We start from the raw sequence: 24031 nt of genomic DNA, 5'->3' as shown, positions 1-24031 counted from the left end.
TTAAGCGGTATCCTATCACGTGACCGAGACGAGTGAATTGGCCAGCGTCAAGAGTAACATAGACGGATGTAACAGAAAACCGGGCAATTTGCCAAAGTAAAACATCTTTCAGATTCCGAAATAAATAAAACGGAAGTAATGTAAGCCCGGGGGTTGGGGACCACTGGTGTAACGCTTTAAGTGTTATTATTTTATTTTATATCTTTTGCAGTGTGCTCCTGTCAGATGCAGCTACAGAAGAAACACATATTTTCTACCCATTGTTTGACAGTGCAATTATAGAGCAATGCAAGCCACAATAACACACAACTATAAATGTCAGCACTGTCTGAGGTCCTGTCTACGGGGGCAGGCTCCACACACTGCCAGAAACCAAGCATGAGTCAGTAGTTGAGCAGATTAAGTTCGAAACAAAATTACAGATAAATTATGGGGAGACATTGATTAAGAAACAAAGGTGCAGTTATGACAGTTTGTGTTTGATGTACCCAATTCCCTGCTGCAGCTGCTGCTGCTGTTGCTGGGAGTATGCATACAAATACCAAGCCTTTAAAAGAGCTGCATTGACGAGCTAATGCAATGTTCTTGTGTTTGTTGGTCATGTTGGATAATTATGGTCTCTGAAGAAATCTCTTATTCATGAAGTCTGATTTTGACGACAATGGAACACATCCCTGTTAATACAGCACAGTGTGTAGCGCTGATTCTATCTAGGACATAATTTTTTCTGTAAACAATTGGTCTGCTGGTTGGCCCTAAAGTTGTGCTAAGGTCTTCCTAAAATAAATACACATGTTTAAAACACTAGAAAATTAAAACTGAAAAACATTTTTGACTCAAAACATCTCAATGATAAAGACTCATTATAGTTCAACAACCACAAAATTATTTTTTTTTCTTCAGGCTGCCTTTCCCACCTTGTTTAAGTGAGAGTATTAGAAAATAAAGAAATTGTGGGAGCTTACAAACATTTGTGGATGCTCCAGCTTTAAGATTTAACTGACAATTGTTCATAACAAAAGACTAACAGACCTCACAGGCTTGTTGGATAATACTGTACTCTGTCAGTGGACATGACCTGACTGGTTTTTGACATGTACAACAGTGAACAATACTATTTTCCATCCTAATGTTTTCTGTATGATAAGGTCAGACTTCAGAGTATTGTATCTAAAACTCTGTTAGCTGGAGTCTCATCAAATGATGCATCTTATCACATGTATTAACAGTAAAATGGGAGCTGTAACAAGTAAGACATATTTTTCAGTTGGAATGAAGACAGTGTTTATGTCACTTCTTTGCCTCGTTTTGTCCCTGAAATTAATTTAGAAATTTAGGTTCTGAATATTCTGGGAGACCATTCATTTTGGTTAAATGAGCTTTATTGTCATGGTTTGTATGACGTGGCAGACCCAGATGCTGAAAAACCGGGAAGAAAACCCAGGCGAGTAGCGAGAAACAAAGAGTCTTTAATTTTCCAAGCAGGAAACTAACAGTTCAAGTTGTTATTATTTATTAGCTTGGAGCTCTGGAGTTGAGGCAACATAGCAGCCGCTCGTGGAGTCTTGAGAGCTCGGCTGGAAGCGATGCGTGGCTGGAGCAGAGCGAGACTTGCGGAGAGGATCACCGCTGACTGCCTGATGTCTTGGGAGCCGAGGCGAGAGTAGGAGCGGGGCGTGACGTGAGGCGAGGCTTGAGCGGATCGTGATGAAGATCTCCCAGGTGGACACTCGTGGATGCAGAACCTGGAAGCGGATCGACAGGCAAGGTAAGTAAAGGCCAGGACGTGAACTTAGCCAGAACGACATGAGAGTCAGACAAGCACCAAGGTAGGTAACGAACTGGTGATGAATGCTGGGCTGGATCTCCTTAAGAAGGCTATGAGCTGAGTGTCCACAGCTGGTTCCAATATTCCGGTGAGATGAGAGAGGGGAGGGTGAGGAGAGCTGACGGAGGCACCGTGACATTTATGTTACTTCGAAAGAACACCAGAAGAGAAGGCCATGTCGGCCTTACATGAGGCAGTTACCATGACAAAGTTTTGCACCATGTATCAAAGAGTCTGCTTATAGTGAAAAAGCACAATAAAACCTTAAAAAACTAAATTAAAGTACTAACTGACCGTTTGGCAGGAAAATGCCCTTCGAAGTGTCCATAATCAGAAATTAATGGACGACGCGGAAGCCTGAACCAAAGTCCGTCCTCCACTTTGCATCAAATGGTTCAGGCTTCCGCGTTTTCCATTAATTTCTGATAATCGACATGTCGTCGGGCATAATTTCTTACTTAGTTGATATGCAATACAGCGCAAAACAGCTTTTCTCAGCTTTCAGAATCCGTTGGAATCACATTTATTGTGAAGTCAAAGAGTTAAGATAATTAAAAGTGCTTGTTGTTTCCTGTATCTAGGGACACCATTGGTGTTAATGGATTCATACAGTTCATTTCATGATTTTAAATTGTCCCTTTGGTGTAAATGTTAGTTTGGGTAGTTGTTTTTCTCTGTGTGTTGCCTTGCACTGAACTGTCAAAGTATCCAGGGTTTACCCCACCTTTGTTGGGTTGAATCCAACACCTCCGTGATCCCAAATGAGAGTGGGCTGATATAGAAAATGGACGGATAGAAAAATGAAAATGTACAAATGTATTGTCAAATCTTTCTTTTCAAGTTTTTGTCCTCCAAAGTTGTTGGTACAGTAGATGCTTTTTTTTAAAGTCATGTCTGAGATGCCAAGTCATTACAGTTATGTCTCACAAGGAAGTCATGTAAGTCCAGTCAAAAATCAGTTCTAATCTTAACTACCAAAATATCTTTTTGGTTCATCGTTCTGTGTCGTTAAAACATTTTCAGATGGTTTTATGTGACAATATCACATATTTTATTATTCAAACCATTAACAAATATGTTGCTGTATTATGTCTCAGCCTCCACTAACTTCATTAGGTTGGTTACATCAGTTACATTGTGGCAGAAGAGGTTTGCATCTATTGAAAGAAGTTATATCTTGACAGTAAAAGGATTTCATCACACGTTTTTTGACAGCTTTGGTCTTAAAAGGAAAGCCTTCTAATGACCTGAAAACTCTTGGGTGTACCACTCAACCAAGTATTGGATCAAAACCTGCAAAAGACACTGATTAAACAGGGTGAACACTTGCGCAACCAGGCACACCGTCCTCACACAGAACGGCTCATTACCGCCAATTTGGCTGATGAGATCAGCTAAGGTCAGAAAAAAAAAACAATGACTTAGTGAAGAAACCTGCTGGCTCTGGGAGTCCAGGCCTCACCCCAAGACTCATTAGAGGCTGCCTTTCATTCACTGTGTCATGTCAGATTCTGTGCTTTACATTTTCAAATGGCAAATGTAATTCATATCCGAAACACCAGAAGAAATAGACAGAAAAAAAAAAATTGTCTTCCCAAGAGGTATTCTTTCCCCATCAGGAAGGACTCCATGCAGTGGAGGTTCTACACAGAACCCCCCCCCCCCACACACACACACACACACACACACATACAAGATATATTTTATTCAGTTATTATCTTTATTCAGATAACAACTGTGAGAATACAGGAGCAGAGGATGTAGATGGTAGCTCATCCACAAAGCCACAATTGTGCGCATGCATCTTGGAAAAATCGCGCACAATTGCATAAGAGAGAATAATTTTATAATTTGTATGTAATAATTGCGTATAAACTATGTAAAATACGCATGAGCTCAACCAACTCAAAATTTTGAACAGCTCAAACCTGATTTCACGTAAAGACCCAATGGCCGAAACCCTTGATGGACAAGTGTTTCTTGACTGCAAGAATAACTGTGTAGATAGATTGCACATGTATAAAGAAAGACTGAAATTTCAAATGAAGAATGAATGTAAAATGAATGTAGTGACTGTGTGACACAGCCTTAACAGTAGAAAAATGCCAAATGAAAATCTGACATAATTCTGAGAAGTAATTTTTTTCTTGTTAGTTGACCGGCTGTGCTTCATGCTGGCAAAAGGAAGCTTTCAAGTAATTGGAATTGTAGAGTTTAATTGAGGGCTCCATCAGTTGCTCTTGATTTACTCGCAAAGTTAGACAGCACATTAGGAAATGTTCAAAAGCAGTTCACTTCCCATTAGTCTACATTGAGTTATTATATAAATTGCTGTCAAAGCAAGTATTTGAGGTTGGTACTTATTACAAAACAAAACATATATAGCCAGCGTGGGGCGGCTAAGTGTCAAAATCATTTAACATGACATGCAGCTTTTGTTTCAACCAATGACAAATACTTTAGGTTTCTGAATGTATTTTTGTTTTTGATATTTTGCAGAAAAAAAAAAAAACATCAAAAGATTTTACATATCAAAGACTCCTCTAATTACAAGGTTAATCCTCCTGCTTTGATGGTGGCCTGAAAAAACTTAATGAACAGTCCATATCAAGTGGTTCCTCTGACAAGAAAAGAACAGGCAGATCTGTTTCTAGTCATAGTGATGCATAATGTGTTCATTAAAAGTCGAATGCATGAAGGAAACAAAATAATAATAATAATTCATGATTGAAACAAAAGAAAAAAATTCCTTAAAAATTAGGATGATGATATTTAGATCAACAAGGAATGAGTGTCTCTTATGAAACATTACTTGCAGCATCTACCATATTGGAGTCATAAAGGTGATACACAAATTGCACTTTTGTTCTAAGAGAAGGGATCCCTTTAACTCTGCTCTCAAGTACCTTACACATAAAATAAAAGGAGGTTAACACTCTGCTTATGATCATGCCTTTGGTCATGCCACGAACTATAGAGGTGGGATGTGCTCAGTGAAGTAGAACAAATATTGAAAATAAATCAAAGAATGTGGCATTCTTTTTGACCTTTGGTTTACATACTAAATACAATCTACCCAAATATACAGTGGGGCAAAAAAGTATTTTATTCAGCCACCAATTCTGCAAGTTCTTCCACTTAAAAATATGAAAGAGACCTGTAATTCTTATCATAGGTAAACCCCGACTATGAGACAAAATGAGAAAAAAATATCCAAAAAACACATTGTCTGATTTTTAAAGAACTTATTTGTAAATTTTGGTGGAAAATAAGTATTTGGTCACCTACAAACAAGCTCTCTGGCTCTCACAGACCTGTAACTTCTTCTGCAAGAGGATCCTGGAGGATCCCAGATGGTTTGCGGTGAGCTGGACCGCAGAGTGAAGCCAAAAGGGCCAACAAGGGCTAAGCATCTCTGGGAACTCCTTCAAGACTGTTGGAAGACCATTTCATGTGACTACTTCTTCAAGCTCATCAAGAGAATGGCAAGAGTGTGCAAAGCAGTAATCAAAGCAAAAGGTGGCTACTTTAAAGAACCTACGATATGACATATTTCAGTTGTTTCACACTTTTTTGTTATGTATATAACTCCATATTTGTTAATTCATAGTTTTGATGGCTTCAGTCTGCCTCTACAATTTTCATATTCATGAAAATAAAGAAAACTGTATGTATGTATGTATGTATGTACGTACGTACGTACGTACGTACGTACGTACGTACGTACGTACGTACGTACGTACGTACGTACGTACGTACGTACGTACGTACGTACGTATGTATGTATGTATGTATGTATGTATGTATGTATGTATGTATGTATGTATGTATGTATGTATGTATGTATGTATGTATGTATTTGTTGATCTTTAAGACATCAAACGTAGCTCATATGCCAAAAAAGTGTGGGCAACCCTGCTCTGAGGAATCTTTCCAGTACCTTGTTGACTCTATGCGCCAAGGATTATGGCAGTTCTGCAGGCAAAAGGGGGAACAAATCTGTACTTTCAAGGGGTACCTAATAAATTGGCCGACAAGTGCATGAATGAATGTTCATTCCACCAAAAAAAAACAACTTAAATCAAACGTAAGATCCTCAGTGTGTGTGCTTAAATGATGAAAGCTTATGTTTCCCATTCTGTCATTTTTTCCATTTTGATTTTTCCCTTGTTACCAGTCTGATTAGGAATGAGTTTTTTCTGTCATGTTTACTTGTTTATGTATCCCACTTTTTCTTATTACCTAAGCTGCTTTGTGTCTCATCATTATTCCTCTCATTTTATCTCTTCCCAAAGTTCTTCATCTGGCTGTCTCCTGTCTCTCTGCTCCTGGATCCTCTACCTGCACAACAGATGAGATGGGCATTTTCACATCTATTATCTAAAGTGCACTGAATTAGATTAGAATGCTGTCTTTTTCCTGTCAAACCAAATGGGAGTGACATTGATTTAACAGAATCTCTGGGCAAATTAAATGAAGTAATTGTTGGAGCACGAATGCATTTGAATTAGTGGAATATGTAGTGTTGTCTTTCCTTTAAGAGGTTCTTAGGAGTTTATGATCAAACATGTTGCCAGAATGTGACGCACAGTTCTAAACAGCTTTTTCAGCTCCTCATCAAACACAAGTATTTAACATGAAAAGCAAGAGACTGTGCTTTAGATCTCTTGCTTTTAGGTACAAGAGGGTTGATCTTTAAGGCTTCTTAGCTTTTAAGTTTACTATACTTCCAAATTATGTCTTTGAACTGATGTTTCAACATTTGTAACAACATTACAAGGTAGTGACAAAGCTGCAGGCTTTCAGATTTACTCTTTTGAAAATATGGTAGCAGGGCTCAATGTAGGACACTAAGTTTGACCAATTCCAGTCTATTGGGGGGTCCCCTATTCTACATGATTAGCTTTTATTCTACTTCTGAACTTCTGAAAGAGTAGAGGGTGAGTATGTGAAATATCCAACTTCGGAGTTACTATACTTTATTATGTGCATATTGATATTGTATGTTTGAAATATGTTAAGATATGTAATGGGATTAATTGTTGACTGATCTGTTCATTACAAATATTCCTACATTCTGTTCCCAAAATTGACGCAAGCCAGGAGGTACCAAATGTGCAATTCCCCCAAAGACTAGTATAGGCAGAATGCAGAAGAAAACAATTGCCGTTAGGGGTGGGAAGATCGATCTGAGTATCAATAGTATGGATACCAAGGTGAAGTATTGATACTAGCATGATAAAATTAATACTTTTGTCGCAGTTTCCTTTAATACGTATAGTGAAGAGCTTGAATTTACTTACAGAGTTTAGGCGAGCGCGGTGTCTCTGTCTGCAGTGTTGCCAGATTGGGCGAAAACAGCACGATTTGAACAAAAACCACCCGATTTAAGCGGAAGACTGCCCTAATAAGACAACACTGTCTGTCTGTGTAAACAGCGCACACATACCGGCTGCTCACACCTTGCCCCTCCCCTCCCTGCTTCATCGGGCAGCGGAGAGATTCATTAAAGAGCCACATCTTTGTTTCCACCAATGGCAGGACCGTTTGTTGTGTTCTTTACATTATTGTATTTACTGGAATTAAAACCCTAAATGATTCCCGAGCACGGCTGTCTGATGCATATTTAGTTCAGATTGTTGTAATTAGTTAACAAACCTTTGTATTTGTCGAAAGTCTCTTTCCTGTGTTTAATTATACACTAAATGAACCAAAATGTTGTGAGTTTCCAAAGCTGTTGTATCAAACATTTAAAGATAATGTATTGGTATCAGTATCGATATCGGTGATACTAGCCCTGTAATTACTTGGTATCAGATCCCTAACAAAATTCCCAGTATCGCCCACCTCTAATGGCTGTTGACTAGAGCTTTAGAAACATCAAACTTGACACTTTAAGTTTTTTTTTATCATTATTTTATTCATTAAAACTTTAAGGGGTTGATTTTTTTTTTAAACTATTTTTTAAAACCTTTAAATTGACTGAATGAACACAATGATCAAACACAAAGCCATAAAGCTGCAGAATGTTACTTTTTCAGTTCTTAATATCATGCAGGCTCTTTCAGCAGAAATCTTAGTTTTGTAGAATAGTATTGGGTTGGGGATGGGGGTCTTTTAGGCAGACAACAGAAAGTAGGAGTATGACTTGCCAATGGAAGGAAGATCTCATATTATCCGGCATTTTATGTCTGTTTCCTGTGCTCTGTGTTTCTTCTTTTGTCTGGAAAGACAAAAATAAGCTTTGCAATCCATTCATAATGTGTCATTGAGATATTTTTCTAAAATGAACAGTGATTGTTAGGGTCAGCTTTATAGTTGTCTATTTTGGTTGTTCCATGTATAAAATTACGAAGATTTCAGGGTTTTTATTGATGTTGCATATTATCGCTCCCCCTCCCCTACTTAATCAAAGCTTGGGTCAAAAGCTATTTAACGGGAAGAAAACAATTTGTCAAGATTGATGAATATACATCAGAAACCAAAGAGATAAGTTGTGGTGTCCCACAAGGATCAATTCTAGGCCCGCTGCTATTCAATATTTACATAAATGATATATTTAATGTTTCAAAGCTTATGAAACTCATATTATTTGCTGATGACACAAATATATTCTATTCTACAGACAATCAAAGGGAACTTATCAAGGTGGTGAACACAGAGTTAAACAAAATAAAATTATGGATGGATTACAACAAATTGTCTTTGAACCTAAATAAAACCAAAGTGATGTTTTTTGGAAACTACAATGCAAATAAAGAGCTCTCAATTGAAATAAATAATGTCTTTATTGAACGTGTTACAGAAATCAAATTCTTAGGGGTTTTTATCGATGACAAACTAAGTTGGAAGCCACACATCAGACACATACAAACTAAAGTCTCAAAAAGTATTTCAATCGTAAATAAATCTAAACATATATTAGGATACAACAGTAGATATTTATTGTACTGCTCTTTAATATTACCATATTTCACCTACTGTATAGAAATTTGGGGGAATAATTACAAGAGCTCACTACATCCTCTCTTTCTACTTCAAAAACGAGCCGTCAGAGTTGTACATAAAGCCGGATATCTTGATCATACAAACAATCTATTTTATCAATCAAGACTTTTAAAACTGCACGACCTTGTTGATTTTTACACTGCGCAACTTTTATACAGAGCCAGCTGGAAATTGTTACCATCCAACATCCAAAAACAGTTCTTAGAAAATGAAGGAGGCTACAGACTGAGGGGATGTAGGAACTTCAAGATCAAATTGATAAGAACCACAAAGAAAAGTTTCTGTGTGTCGGTGTGCGGCATTAAACTTTGGAACAGTTTAAGTAATGAGCTCAAACAATGTTCAAATATTCAAATATTCAAGAAAATGTATAAAGAATCTCTTATTTCAGGATATGAAGATAAGAGGATTTAAGGATCAACAGGTGATTGAATAATTCCAAATACATGTGTGAACTTGATTGTGGTGAAATAATCAAAGCTCTTTTAATTACAACCAATGAGTGTTACATTGTAATGTGCAATAATGATTACTGAAATGTTTAAATTACAATCAATAAGCTATTGATTTTATTTACTTGATCTGCAATGTGTAGCAATAATTACTGGTGTGATGTTATCATGTGTTCTAATGATAATCAATTATTATTACATATCGGTATCGTTACTGTTTACTGAAATCATGAATGAATGTTTTCTGAAGATCATCAATCATTTCTAGGCACTGGATTTTGATACTTGAAGAGAATCTATCTGATCAGAACCGGATTTAAAACACTGTAAAACTATCAAATGAATGAACTCAGTAGGGGTGGGATTATATAAGCTTGCTTCTTCCCACTCCTTTTCAAGCAATAAATCAAACTCTACTTATAATTCAGTTAATGATCACTGTATTTAATTAAGCAAATGTGACTTAAGTGACGTTTTTGTTTTGTTTTCTGTCTTTTTAATCTATGCATTTCATCATTTCTGTAATGAGTTTGATAAATATGTGTAATTTTTTTTTTTTTTTATTGCTTTGACTACAATGCTTGAAATAAATCAATAAATCAAATCAAATCAAAGCAAGCTCATAAAAACAAACAAATACCTCAATGAAACACCACAAAAATTAGCAATAGTGAGGATGATGTTGCTGCTTCTGTAGACTGGAGGTTTAATGAAAATTGCAGCAAGGTGCAGCTAATCAAATGCAACTAATGAGTTGTTCATTACCAGCAATGAGCATCTCCGTAAGAGCAGATGTTTTGTCAGAACAGTGCTCTGGTACAATGATGCTTTTCTTAATGGCATCAAAGGGGAAAGAAATCAGCACTGTCCCAAAGCAGGTGCTCCAAAAAACCTTAGCACCAACTGTTATGTAGTCAGTCTTTCAGGAGTGAATGTCACAGGAATGTCACACCAGATGAGATCATTCTTTGTTCAATGCTCATTTATGACTAAGAAACAATGCAGAGTAAAGAAAACAGGCTCAAAAGCAGAATTAGTTGAGGTTCTTTTTCATCCTTGTTATTTTTTCATGTTTGCGTTTGAGTTATTTATGTTCTGTTCTTCTTTTTAAAAATTAAGCTCTAGTCATTAACCACATCTGGTTTGATTTGTAATTTCCGCAGCTGCTTTATCTTTCTTCATAACTCCTCAGGGTCCAATCAGTGCACTTCCTTGTATTTGGTTATAAGTTTCATTAGTTTAGCCATGTTATTTACTTTCTGTCCATTTCCCTGTGGTTTTCCATCATACTTTGCCATTATAGTTATTTGAGAAGTGTTGGACTCCAAATAAAGACGGCAAACTCATGCAAGACTAAAATATAGTGGTATGCACGGAGTGATTATTCAGGAAGTTTGGAAGAAAAAGTGATGAAACCATCCTGGGTGGATATGAGCACGTTTGCCAAGTCCATAACAATTGATTTAGTGTGGAGAATCAATTAAACCTTTGATTATTATTTACTCAAGCTATTTGCTCTAATCTTCATTCGATTTCTGCTCAAGCCTCATTATGCTGTGTCTGATGTTAACACAATGTCAGCAGTTAATCTCAGCTTCTAAATCTCTACAGTTATGTGAGAGTATGGATGTATAAAAAACAAATTCTATAAATGATTTCAATAATTACACTTTAACACACAGACACACGCACATATATATATATATATATATATATATATATATATATATATATATATATATATATATATATGCATACACATATGTGTGTATATATATAATTTACTAGATTGGATTTATCTGCGCTTTTCCAGACGCTCCAAGCACTCACAATGTGTCCATTATTCATTCACTCCTCATGTATACTTGGTGATGGTAGACACGTGGCTGCCAGTTCGCGCCTAAGGTCTCTGACCATCACCGGGATATTCATGCACATTCAAACCACAGTGGAGCCACATTGGAGGCAGGGAGGGTGAAATGTCTTGCCCAAGGACACAATGACAGTTGACTGGGGGAGCGGGGATCGAACTGCCGACCCTTCGATCAACCTCCAGAGCCACTGCTGCCCCGTGTATTTTTTCACTAACTACAATATATATATATATATATATATATATATATATATATATATATATATATATATATATATATATATATATATATAATGATATCAAATAAAAAATAAATCAAACCTTAACAACTGAACTATAACAAAATACTGATTGTTGACATGAAGTTTCACTGGTTCAAAACCCTCTTGGATAACATGATAATCTCATGGCGTATGAAATAGTTGTTTTCATATTTTTAATCAGAATTATTTGTGTTAATTTAAATTCAAATAGTTTTTTTCCCCTTTATAGTTTTTCTTCACGTAAACCCCTTTTAAATTTAGTGATCTGCTAAAAAAAATGACTACATCCAATTGTAATGCTTTTACTCTCCTATATCTGTAATGAAGCGTTGTCTTCATTTTCATAAACAGTAAAAGCCTTCAAAATGACTAATAACTCACAAGATAAATTTGCATATTGTATTTAAATTTAGGGAGTCCACGCAAAAAAACAAAAACAAGACTGATGTCAACAAACCTTTACAGCTGTAAATGCGGAGAGACATTTCAGATATCTTCCAACTTTGACTAATTAAGAATAAATTAAAATTAACAAACTATTACTGAAAGTTTGTGTCAACTGTCATTTGCAGCATTTTGGCTTAACTAGAACAATGTAAAAGAAGTTTTTGGATAGGTTTGGCGAAAATTACAAACAACAATTTGAAAAATAGATACTGACTTATTTACTGTTAGGCATGATGTTTCTTAAGGAGTATACATACCTCACTGAGGTATATTTGCCAAAAACAAAGTAATCCTAATCCTTAGGATTACAAGAAGAGCCTTCAGCCACTCTTTCTACATTTGGTATAATTTTCCAAACCATACCATTAAAAAGTTACCATACCCTAAAGGCAAATTGAATACTCTATTGTTTTTTTGGTGTTTTGTTTTGTTCTTCTGAAATCATCCTATAACTACTGAAGGTACAACAATATTGCTTCAAAAGAATTGCTCATCTTAGTCATACTGACTTCAAAAGAAACTGTTTTCTATGATAATTAATCTCTGATCTGGCAATTTAAATGGCTTTCTTTGTGTATTATAACTATTTTGCACTTTTCAGTGTGTTTCTTGATATTAAACAAAGGAGTGTTCTAAGGCTTAGCCATATTTAATGTTCAATGCAGTGACACAGTAATGATATCAACAGTGGGGTGAACCTGCAGGACCAAAGACCAAAATGACTTTTCTTCATCAAAGTGGCACACAATTGTAGTAGTTGTTTACATCATGTTAGCCCTTTCTGACTGGATGTGCCGAAAGGTGAACAACATAATGCACTGTGAGCTTCTCTGTCTGAACTTTAGAGGTCAAAGAAATAAAGTATGACCAGAAAGAACGGGTTATTGCAAAACATATACGGTTAAAGATTACGAGAACTGAGAAAGAAATGAGCAGCTCTGTTTACATTTTGATAAAAATCAGTGAAGCTCAGGGATGAAAGTAACAATGGGGTCTAGGCTTTCATTTTCAACCCTATCTATCAATGTTAATATCAACCATTAAAATATATGTATCTGTGTTAACACTGAATTGACTGTAAAGTCTAAATATATAAATGCAAACACCAGAAGAAACGTACATTGCGGCGCAAATAATCTTGCGATATCTTATTTAAATTAGATAAATGTGATTATTTAAATCAAATCTGAGTGATTAGAGCGATTGCAGCAGCCGGGAGGCTGCCTACCTGATGCTGCTTCACTGCAGCTCTGCCTCTCGGTCTGAGCTCTGGGTTTGTAATAAAACCACCCATGTCTCTGAAAGTGACGGCTGCATCATCTAGAGCAACATGGATCCTATCTATTTTAATGAGAGTAGGTTTTCCCATGGAAAGTTGATCTTTTTTTATTCAGTGTTGGCTGGACACCATTAGAAGGCAAAGACAACTGTCGAATAAATACCCTCTGTGAATAACTCTACCCTCAACAGGGGAACCATGCATAAAAACAGAAGTGTAAACTGGGATGTGAGCCTCTTTTCACAGGATCCTGGAGCAAAACAATCAGATGGTTGGAATCATTACATTTATGAGGTTTTATGTTACAAATATCATGCAAACTTAACTAAAATGACTAGTTACCCACACAATAGGGAAAGGGTATGCCTTAAGTGCAATGCTGCATGAAGATAATCAACATGTTTTAAATGTTTATTTTATCTCAACATCTTAATGTTAAAAAGAAAACAAAAAACTTTTGAAGCATAATTTGGTTGGAAAAAACAGATTTTACAGCAGGAGCAAGTCAGAGAGCAAAAGCATTTTTGCAAAAACATTCTCTAGGCTGCTAAATATATTTGTTGACTTTATGGTAAAACAAAATCGCCTGAGACATAAAAACACACAGACAAAAAGATTCAGTGGCTAAACATTTCTTTTCAGCAGTTTAAGCTGATGCAAAATTCTGTTTAAATATGCTCCTTAATAAATAAATAACTATTATATTTTCCGCACTATAAAGCACACTTTAAAGGCTTTTTTTTTACCAGTGCGATTTATATTCCAGTGTGTCTCATTTATGTATTATTACTGGATATGCTCACTGATGTTGAACCGATTTTTGAGAGGTACACTGTGGTCTGTCAAAATGTTTGTTTGGGTGTAATTGGGAATATGCTAACGCGCTAACGAGTAGCATTGTCGGACTGTTTTTTTTATGTGTTACTAACCAAATTGGGAGTTAGTATAGACACAGTGATTTTTGTTTGAGTAGTATCTATCTGTTAAAAGTTTTGCAAGCAATATGGACTTAATAGTTACTGTGAATATGCAAACAAGGCTAACGTGGCTAACATTTAGCATGTTACAACAAGTTCTAGAATTATTGTAAAAGCAGTTGATAAAGTCCGACTGATGGTCTTTTTCTCTTTTTTCTTTTGGTCTTGCTTAATGCGCCTTATATTTCAGTGCACCCTATATATGATATAAATTTGGAAATAGATTATTCATTGATGGTGTGCTTTATAATCTATAGTGCAGAATATACGGTAAGTGAAAAGTGACTGTTCCCCCTGCTAGTTTTATACAACCTATTGGTTAAGGCAAATTATTTTTTATTTTTTTATACTGAAAAAATAAAATTTTGTGAAAATCAGACTAAGTTTAGAGTTGAAAAAATATTTCTTCATTTACCAAAATAAAAGCACCATGAAATTGACTTAGGTAAAATAAACTAAAGAAGTCAAGTCCTAAAATGAGAAATCAAATGTATGTGTAAAACGTCCCTATGCAGAGCTGTTGACCATAAAAAAAACTCCATAGAGGCTTTTAAAACTCAGGAGTATGGAGCCATCTGCCTGAGCCTAATTTGAATTCTGTAGCAGCATCATAATAGTTGTCCATAAAACATGGCAGCAAACATCAAAGAGTTGAAAGAGCTTTCTGATGCAGAGAGTCCATATTTCTGCAGCAGGAAAGGAGACCCTGTTAAAAAACAGAAAGAATTTTAAGTTAGACCCGCCCTACAGGTGGTTTTTACAGGCTGCTGAATCTTAGTCATCATCTTTTTCAATTTCTCCTCTTCAGTTTGTTGTTTAAGTTCAGTCCTTTGATTTAAATGTTAATTTTTCAACTTCTTATTTATGCATGCAGAATACTTTTTGTAATCATTCCACCTTGGACAGTGTAACATTGTCATAAATCATATATTTAAAATAGAACTATGTGCAATTTTTTTCAATTGGTCAAATGTTAAATTATTATAAATCAGTGATGGCTTGGAATTTATTAAGTACAATTCTTTAATTTTGCTGACTTCCCTTTTTTATACTATGTGCATGGAGCCTAAAATTTATTTTAACAGCTATTATGGCCCTAAAACTGCTGTGGAACTTTTTTTTTCCTATATGATTGGGTTGGGAGATCTTAATAATACTGGTAGAATAGTTCAGGGGTTTGAAAAGAATTGTTCAGATTGCCGATGCAAAATTCCCTCTCCCCGGCCACTTCCTGCAGCTCCTCTAGGGGGGGGGGACTCTGATGTACCCCTCCTGCTCCTCTGTATTGCTCCAATTAAAAGGGAATTATAAGCTGTAGTGGTGTCTGAAATTATTTGTTTGTAAGGAGGAGTCATGGACACGTCGTGCTTGTGGGTGGAGGAGAAACATATTTCTTCCCAAAGGTATGCTCTGAAAACACAGAAGTTAAATTTAAATGTAAGTATTTTCTTAATCCGTATGACACTTAAATGACTTTTTGTTTTTGCATGACTTTTTAAAGTCATAAACCGTTGTTGTTATGCAATTTCCCAGCGCTGGCAGCTATGCGCTAACATAGATGATCAATGACTATTCATTTATCCCTTCGCTTGGAGGGATAAATGTGGGAATTGGGAGTAGCTGTAAGGATTTGGAAGCAATTCAGATTCAGCTGTGGTCTCTTTAGCATGTCCTGGGTCTTAACCACCCAGGAGGACATGCCCAGAACACTTCCTCAGATGTTCAGGAGGCTTCTGGAGGAGCGTCATCCCTCCCAGGGTGACCAAGCTTCTCTCTAAAGCTACATGCAAACCACTATAAGCAACGCTCGTTGAAGTGACCACTTCCAATGAAAAGTCTATGTAAACACACATAAAAATGCATTTCAGGCTTCTGCATTCAAAACTTGCACGTTCACTCATTAATACACAAGTTCCTACAACTGTTTCAGGGCTCTACACTGTAAACCATGTAAATTTACAGTAAAAGATCAACAATATTAACAGTATTCTACTGTTTTCCTTTCACAATGTTTTATACTATAAACCACAATGCAAAATGGTAGAAAATCTTAATGTACTCTTCTGTTTTCATGTTGTGCAGCACTATTCTGTGAACGGCAGTGCAAACCTGGAACAAAATCTTACAGTATTCTGCTGTTTGTATGTTGTATGGTGCAGTGTTTTTTAACCAGTGTGCTATGCCGCGGCAGACTAGTGTACTGTGGGAGATGGTCACGTGTGCAGTGGGAAATTACCCATTTTCACGGATCTAACATTTACCATCTCCAGGAAATCAGCACAGTGTTCATCCAAACAGGCCCTGATAAAACACTGAGTAGTTGGGAATATGAGGGATCATAAAATACTGTTTTCTTTGTGTTTATTTGATTCTATCAAAGACATTTTGATAAGAATGGCGGTACCGCGATTTAGCCGCAGATTCAGCTCTGTTTTCGAGAAAAATCCCGCCCCTCCAACTGTCTCCACCAATCAGTCTTGGAGGCTGAATAATATGTCATCAGTCTGACCAATCAGAATTGGTTAGAGTCTTCACTTCCTTGTTCCAATTTAGCTCGTAAAGTCTCTCAGTTCCAACAAAAATACCAGCTAAATCTCGTCCTTAGTGGTGTAGCTTTCCACAAAATTCAGTGTCAGACCGTGGAAAAAGTGAACAAAACAATGAAGCTCAGAGAGTGTCTGCGATCTGTGGCAGTTTCGCACTACATCTCCCATGATGCATCAGGTTAAAGTGACAGCATCTCAGTGTAAAATTAGTCTTCCCTGTTAAACCTCTTGAAACCACAACGAACACTCATCAAACAGTTCTTAAATCTTCTTGATGAAATCAGCCTCTCCAGTTCCTGCTTGATCTCTTTTCCATCACTAATGAATTTCTCTTTTAGTTGTTTTTGTTTGGCCAGTTGTAGTTTTGTTTCCTCCAATTCTTGATGTAACTGGGCAATAAAATAATCTGCATGGAACTGAGATTCTGCATGCCTGGGCAGAACCTGGGTTCCATAAAGACCCTGGTGGGGGTTGATGGGCATGGCACTTGGGTGGGACTCCTGGAAGTTGTTTCTCCTGGGGAAATGTTGTCCCTGATGAGCCATTGTTTGCTCGAAAAATATTTGTAAAATATTCTCAAAATTAAACGTACAGTAGAATGAAACTACTCTCAAAGGTTATTTAACCCTGCTGTTATGTTCATTTGTGAGGAACAGAGATGATGTTCCTGGGTCAATTTGACCCGGTGCATGTTTTATTACTTAAAATATGTCTGAAACCCAGAAAATCCTAACAAGCAGTGTGAATATATCATCACCAACTCCATTACCAATTATTCTTTCAAAAACTTGGTGAAATGGTGTTCCTGACCTCTAACAGGTAGTGGTTCAATTATTAAATAATTCACTCGTTTTTCTCAAAAATATACATGTTCAAACTCTTTTTGAATTTTTCATTACTGTATTACTTTTGAAAGACTAACATATAAAATACAATAGTTTTACATAACATTGAAACATAATCTTGAAATTTGGTTTTACATACATGCACTGTGAACCAGAAAAAAACAAAATCACAATACAACAGACAAGCAATTGCAATATGAAGTTGTATGTGTGTCTCAGTGACGTGCAGTCAGGAGAGGCAGGTGAGGCTGTGCCTCACCTGTCATTATGGGATGAAAAGAGAAAAAATTAATTCAATTATTATTTTTAATCAGTAATTTGTGCTTTGCAGTCATTTTCCATTTAAATGTACCATTTTTGGGTGTTTTTTCTTTTCAAAATCGCTGAATTTCCGCATTTGCCGTTCAGATACTAAGAAGTGACGTGCGGTGAGGCTCCAGCCCGCTGAGCCTCACCTTGGATTGCGCAATACCTATGCAGTCAGACGGTACTGCTGTCTCTCTGTATGTCGGTTCAATCACTGAGCTGAGTTTACATAATTTAGCAGATGTATATGATGCACAGTGTTTGTTTTTATAAATAACTGTATGTGAGGGACGTGTTTCTTGTGCTGAGCGCTAAACGCCGGCGAAACAGCCGCTGGGTGAGGCTAGCAGTTCTCGAGCCTCATGTTAGGGGCGCCGGTGAGCCCTGAGATTATGACGATAAAAAATAATAGAAGAAGTGATAGCAAGCGGCAAGTCATTTTCTTCAGAAGGAGCAGCGTAGGGACTTTATTTACAATTTTTTTTTTTTTTGTGCTTTTTTCTATTCTGCAGTTTGTATATCAAAAAAACACATGTAGAAATGATATTTCAAACAAAACACGTTAACTGTTGTCAATCAAATGGGGAAAAAGTTACTCAGTATGCTTCATATGTTTGTAAATCTGACTGATGACGTCAGTGCCTCACTACCCATTAACCTCTCCGCATGTCACTGGTGTGTCTGTACATCTACACAGCACAAGAGTGATCAGTCATCACACTGTGCTTTGTGCAAATTAATTTTGCACATTTTGCACAGGTCATGCTTGTCTTGACCTGGATCCTGTCTCCGGCCCGACTCGCGCCCCCGGCCGTCCCCCCAACTCCATCTGGATGAAGCTCATCTGCTGGACTTTATATATGTAGTTGTAGAGTTAGATAAACTAATTCCTCTTTATGAGTTCTGGTACATCGCCTGTCCGTCCTGGGGGAGGATCCCTCCTTCATGTGGGCACCCCTGAGGTTTCTCTGTTTTTCCCGGAATCCGTTTTTTTTATTAGGAGTTCTTCCTTACCGCGAAGGAGGGTCTAAGGGCAGGGATGACCGACGACTGTTGTTGTGAATTTGGGCAATACAAATATAATTGAATTGAATTGGCATGGTCATGTGAGTCACTGCCATCCTCTTGGGCCCTGGTACTGTCTTTATTTGGTTTTCTGCAGACAGGTTTGTCTGACGAATATTTGGGGATGAAGACCAATGTATTTCACCATTCTTTGATATGAATGTCTTGCTTGGAGGAACAGGAATAACAATTCCCTCATCTGGTTCAAAATCAGAATCATTAGAATCAGAATTTAGCTCAAGATAGTCTTCTTCTGATCATGATCAGTGATGACTAACAGAACCTCCTGGACTGTCATCTTTCTGCTTTGGTTGCTCATTTTCTAAAGGTCTCCCTGACAGAGTGTAATATTGGAAAGACTCCCATACAGAGAATCTTTTGAATGTTTTGCCCCTTCCCTGTTGAGTGTCCACTCAATGTGGGTTGAGTTTTCCCGCGAGAACATAAATGGTTCCTGTCAAAAGTCATAACAACTATGCACCTGTTTGTGTGGTGTGTGTTTGTGTCTATGTGTGTGATTGGGGTGAAATATGTCTCACAGCTGCAAATAAAGGAAAACTAATAATAATAAGACATCCTTGTACCTCCAGTTTGACTGTCGGGTCAAATTGACCCGAACGGCATCTATGTAATATAAACATGCAGGGGGGTTGCATATATGTGAGATAAACCATTTTCATAATATATGTTGAATATGCTAATTAAGGCAAGCAGAAGAAGTTTCATGCTGAAAAAAATACTTTTAACTATTTTTGATAGATGTTAAAACTTTAAAACGGGTCAATTGGACCCGTAACATAACAGGAGGGTTAAACTGCAGTGAGGTGAGAGAATGCAGCTGAAAACTATCCGGGACTTGTGCCAGAAGTTCTTGTCTGAGGATTTCAGAAACTGCTGATCTACTGGGATTTTCACCCACAACCATCTCTAGGGTTTACAGAAAATGACCAAAAACGAGAAAATATCTAGTAAGCAGTAGTTTTGAGGGCAGAAATCAGAGGAGAATGGTCAGACTGGTTCCAGTTGATAAAAAGGCAACAGTTATTTAAATAGCCACTGGTTCCAACCAAGGTCTCCAGAAGAGCATCTCTGAACACACAACATGTCCAACCTGGAGGCTGATGGACTACAGAAGCAGAAGACTACACCGGGTGTCACTCCTGTCAGCTAAGAATAGGCAACCGAGGATGTAAATTACACAGACTCACCAAAACTGGACAATAGAAAAATGAAAAACATTGCCTGGTCAGATGAGTCTCCATTTCTGTGGCAACATTCAGATGGTAGGGTCAGAATTTGTTGTCACAACATGTACAAATTGAGTTCATACTGCATTGTATCAATGGTTCAGTCTGGTGGTGGGGGTCTAATGGTTTGGGGGATATTTTCTTGGCACATTTTGGGTCCCTTAGTAACAATTGAGCATAATAACAATGCCACAGCCCACCTAAGTATTGTTGCTGAGTATGTCCATCTGTCTATAATCACTCTGTACCCATCTTCCGATGGCCACTTCCAGCATGATAAGGTACCATATCATAAAGCTGGAATCACCTCAGACTGGTTTCTTGAACAATGAGTTCACTGGATTCAAATGACCTCCACAGTCACCAGATCTCAACCCAATTGATTACCTTTGGAATGTGGTGGAATGGGAGATTGGCATCATGGATGTGCAGCCGACAAATCAGCAGAAACTGTGTGATTCTTTCATATCAATATGGGCCAAACTCTCTATGGAATGTTTCCAGTACCTTGTTGAATCTATGACACGAAGAATTAAGGCAGTTCTAAAGACAAAAGTGGGTCCAACCCAGCACTAGCAAGTTGTACTTAATAAGTCGCCAGTAGTTGTGCTTAGTCAGTGTCAAAAGGCCTACTAGATGGTTTTAGTAACCCTTGTGCTATCCTAGGCACTTTAACATTGGGAGGTGGGTCATCTAGACCCACTAGACAGTACTCTGAACCTTTTTTCTTAAATGATTTTTGATCTTCACTGGTGTCCATGGATTACATAAAATCTTTCCACCTTTATCCACCTTTGTCATGGTAGGGAGAACACGCCAATGTAAGGGTGGGGTCATCTAAGATAGCACAAGGGCTAAGGATTTTGAAGTCTGCCATTTACTATGCCTCCCCGAACTTAAAACTGCTTTGACTTTTACAATGTGTGGGACACAGATAAGCTCAATATTCTGTTGGTGAGGTTAGGGTAACAGTTGTTAAGACGTTGCTGGTTAATATACATAATAATAGGACAAACTGTTTGTAACTGGACAACACTGATATTGTAAATTCATTTACAGGACCTTACTGTAATCATTTTACAGTAAATTGCAGTATATGAATCCAGTATTTTACTGGTGAGACTGCTTCCTGTGAAATACTGTAAATTTACATTAAAACGTTTTACAGTCTATGAACAAACTACAAGTCTACTGAACGTTCATACTATTCAAAATAATGTTGTAAACAAGTCACCCATAGAATACACCAACTATATTTCTTTCTCCAATCCCTCATTCTCAGGAAATCATCTGCTGTGAACGGATAAGGGGGAAAAAATCAAAGAGAGAGAAATACCTGCCATAAAGCAAAAAAAAGGACTGCGTGGGTCAAAGGACAGGTTAAGAACTAACGTTCAAATATATGCCAGATATTTCTCTCAATTGAAAGATGTGTTCACTCCTTGATGGACCAAATATTTAAACCACAGTGACTCTTTAATTTTATGAGCTGAACCCCTTCTAAAGCTAGAAGTCAGACCAGACTAATAGACTAGAAGTTCTGAATGTTTTTTGCTTTAATCTTAGATATAAAGTATTCCTCGTGGCCCTAAATCTGCCTGATCTCTGTTACCACACTTGAGCACAATTCTGTGCAGAATGAAGGGTGGCAGGCAAAGAGGACTGCAGGGTGTGTGGCTCTCGTGTGTGAGGTGTGTTACTGCTCACGTGGGTAACGTTGACTCTGGCTTATCTAAATGCGGACTGAAACACAGACATCACAGTGCCAAACCTTCCAGGACGCACAGAAATGCGCATGCACGCGCGGCTGTTGGAGACGAGGGGCTGAGCTGAGCAACACCATCGATCAAAGAGCGAGAGGGAGGGAGAAAGAGAATGCAGTATGTTTCGCCCAGCAGACCTCTCCTTTCCCTCCTCCTCCTCTGTCTCCCTGCCAGCTAATGCTGAGTGGAGGTGAAGCAGTGATTCTCCTTGCGTGTCATCCACGGGGGAAATCTCTCCACATCCAGGCTTGACTGAGGCGATGACAGCGGAGCGAAGCTGTGAATTTAGAGAGACCAGGCCGGCAGGACGCGCGTGAAATCCGGGAGCGCAAAGTAACACGGAGAGAGGAGCAGCAACTTCTCTTGGTGATCTGCGCTCAGCTCCGGATCTCTTGGCACCGGTAAGGGGGGGATATTGCGCAGCGCGCAGCAAGCAGCTGCATCTCCTGCGTGGGCTTGCACGGAGGCGGCGTGACCTGGACTACCACGGCGCGTGTTCTCTGTTTACGTTGATCTGCTGAAAGGTTGTCAAAACACTCGGAGAGGGTGATGTGTGGCCACGCGTGCGTGACAGACTCGTTGCTGCTGCGTGCTCGTGGCGTGATTGAGTTTGTTCTGCTGCTTGATCCCGTGATGCGTTTGGGTGACCAAGAGGCGCCTCTCAGGTGAGAGGGTGGCTCTCACCTGAGCAAAACTCAAGAGCTCCATGGAGCAGCGTGTTTGTGTGTGAAGTGAAAGCAGCGAGGAGCCTGTTGAAGTGACAGAGCTGCAAAAACACCCAAACTTGATGTGTTTATTAAAAAAAATGACTAATGATCAAATTCTCACGTTTGTAGTTTTAAACATCTTTAAGTTATATGAAAATATTGAAATCCCTTTATAAGAGTAAAATATGACATTAAAGACATTATTCCGAATATGAAATGAACCCGTTGAATTGTTTTCATTTTTCAGATGGTAAAATAATTAGCAGATCCTTTATGTTTGGCTTTTAAAGGTAGAGGGGTCTTATAAACTTTTTCTGTATGATTATTAGAAATATTTTGTCTTATGTAAATGTCCAAGTAAGAGAAAATCAATTTCTGCAGTTTTTATTCTTCCTTCTGCTATAAGATTAGTAAAAAGACGTTTTTTTTCTAGCATTCAGAACTGCGCTTAAACCCCATCTCCTGTTAAAACAAATGTATGTTTTTCTTCAATATATCTTTTAAATAAGTTAAAGTGTCCAAATTGTGCCTGACTGATGTAGAAAAATGTTCTCATGAGCAATATAAGAGTTATGCTATATGACTTTTTTTGTTTGTTTTAAATTAGAATCTGAATTTGAATTTTTTTGTCTGACAGTACCAAACACAATGACAGACTGATTTCTAAGTAATACTGCCACTTTATCATTCAATCAATATATATATATATATATATATATATATATATATATATATATATATATATGTATGTATATATATGTATGTATATTTATATATATTTATATATATTTATATATATATATACATATATATATGTAAAATGCAAACTGCGGAGTTTCTGAATTTAAACCCGCAGCAAAGACAAACTTTTTTGTTTGATGTCTCAAAATGAATCAGCATATAACTTAAAGCAGTGGTCCCCAATCTTTTTAATGCCATGGACCGGTATGACGCCAGACAGCGTTTTCATTTTAGCAGTTTATTTTATTTTATTCAATGACCTTTGTCCTCATGTATAGGATTGGTAATCTCTGACAGCAACTGTAGGATTGTCAAAGTGAGGGGAGTACAATGTCAAGAGTTTGCCAAAGAAAGGCTAATTGGACAGGATAAAGTCAATTGGAAATTTATTGAAACCAACCATGGGTCTAGTCACCTGCTGAAAAAAAAGAAAACACAAAATGAACATTGCCCCCAAACACAGTTTTTACAAAGAGCACATAAGCAATTGGGTTTTTTAAATTTTTTCTGGGTAAGAAATCAAACTTTTTAACATGGGTCTAAGCAAAATTGTCTCTTTCTGAAACCAGCCTCTGAGGATCTTTTAAGAAAGTCCAAATTTTGATGTTTCATGGTTGGCTTCCACAATAAAGTAAGATTGACCTTGATCTTGTGAGCTCTTTGAAAAGCAGGGATCTTCTTCTT

At 37.4% G+C, this 24031-nt stretch overlaps 1 protein-coding gene across 1 annotated transcript in view; it reads left to right on the top strand.

Annotated features, from left to right (window-relative positions):
• The first annotated feature begins 21872 nt into the window (after positions 1-21872).
• LOC101160812 (delta-type opioid receptor) overlaps positions 21873-24031 on the top strand; it is a 129056-nt gene continuing 126897 nt past the window's right edge. The window contains exon 1 of the mRNA XM_023956981.1: positions 21873-22300. The gene's annotated coding sequence lies outside the window, so the exon portion shown is untranslated. The remainder of the gene's footprint in view (positions 22301-24031) is intronic.

This window comes from Oryzias latipes, chromosome 7, assembly GCF_002234675.1.
Source record: "Oryzias latipes chromosome 7, ASM223467v1".
Taxonomy (NCBI): domain Eukaryota; kingdom Metazoa; phylum Chordata; class Actinopteri; order Beloniformes; family Adrianichthyidae; genus Oryzias; species Oryzias latipes.
The sequence above is the reverse complement of the archived record's forward strand: the minus strand, read 5'-3'. Positions and strand labels throughout refer to the sequence as shown.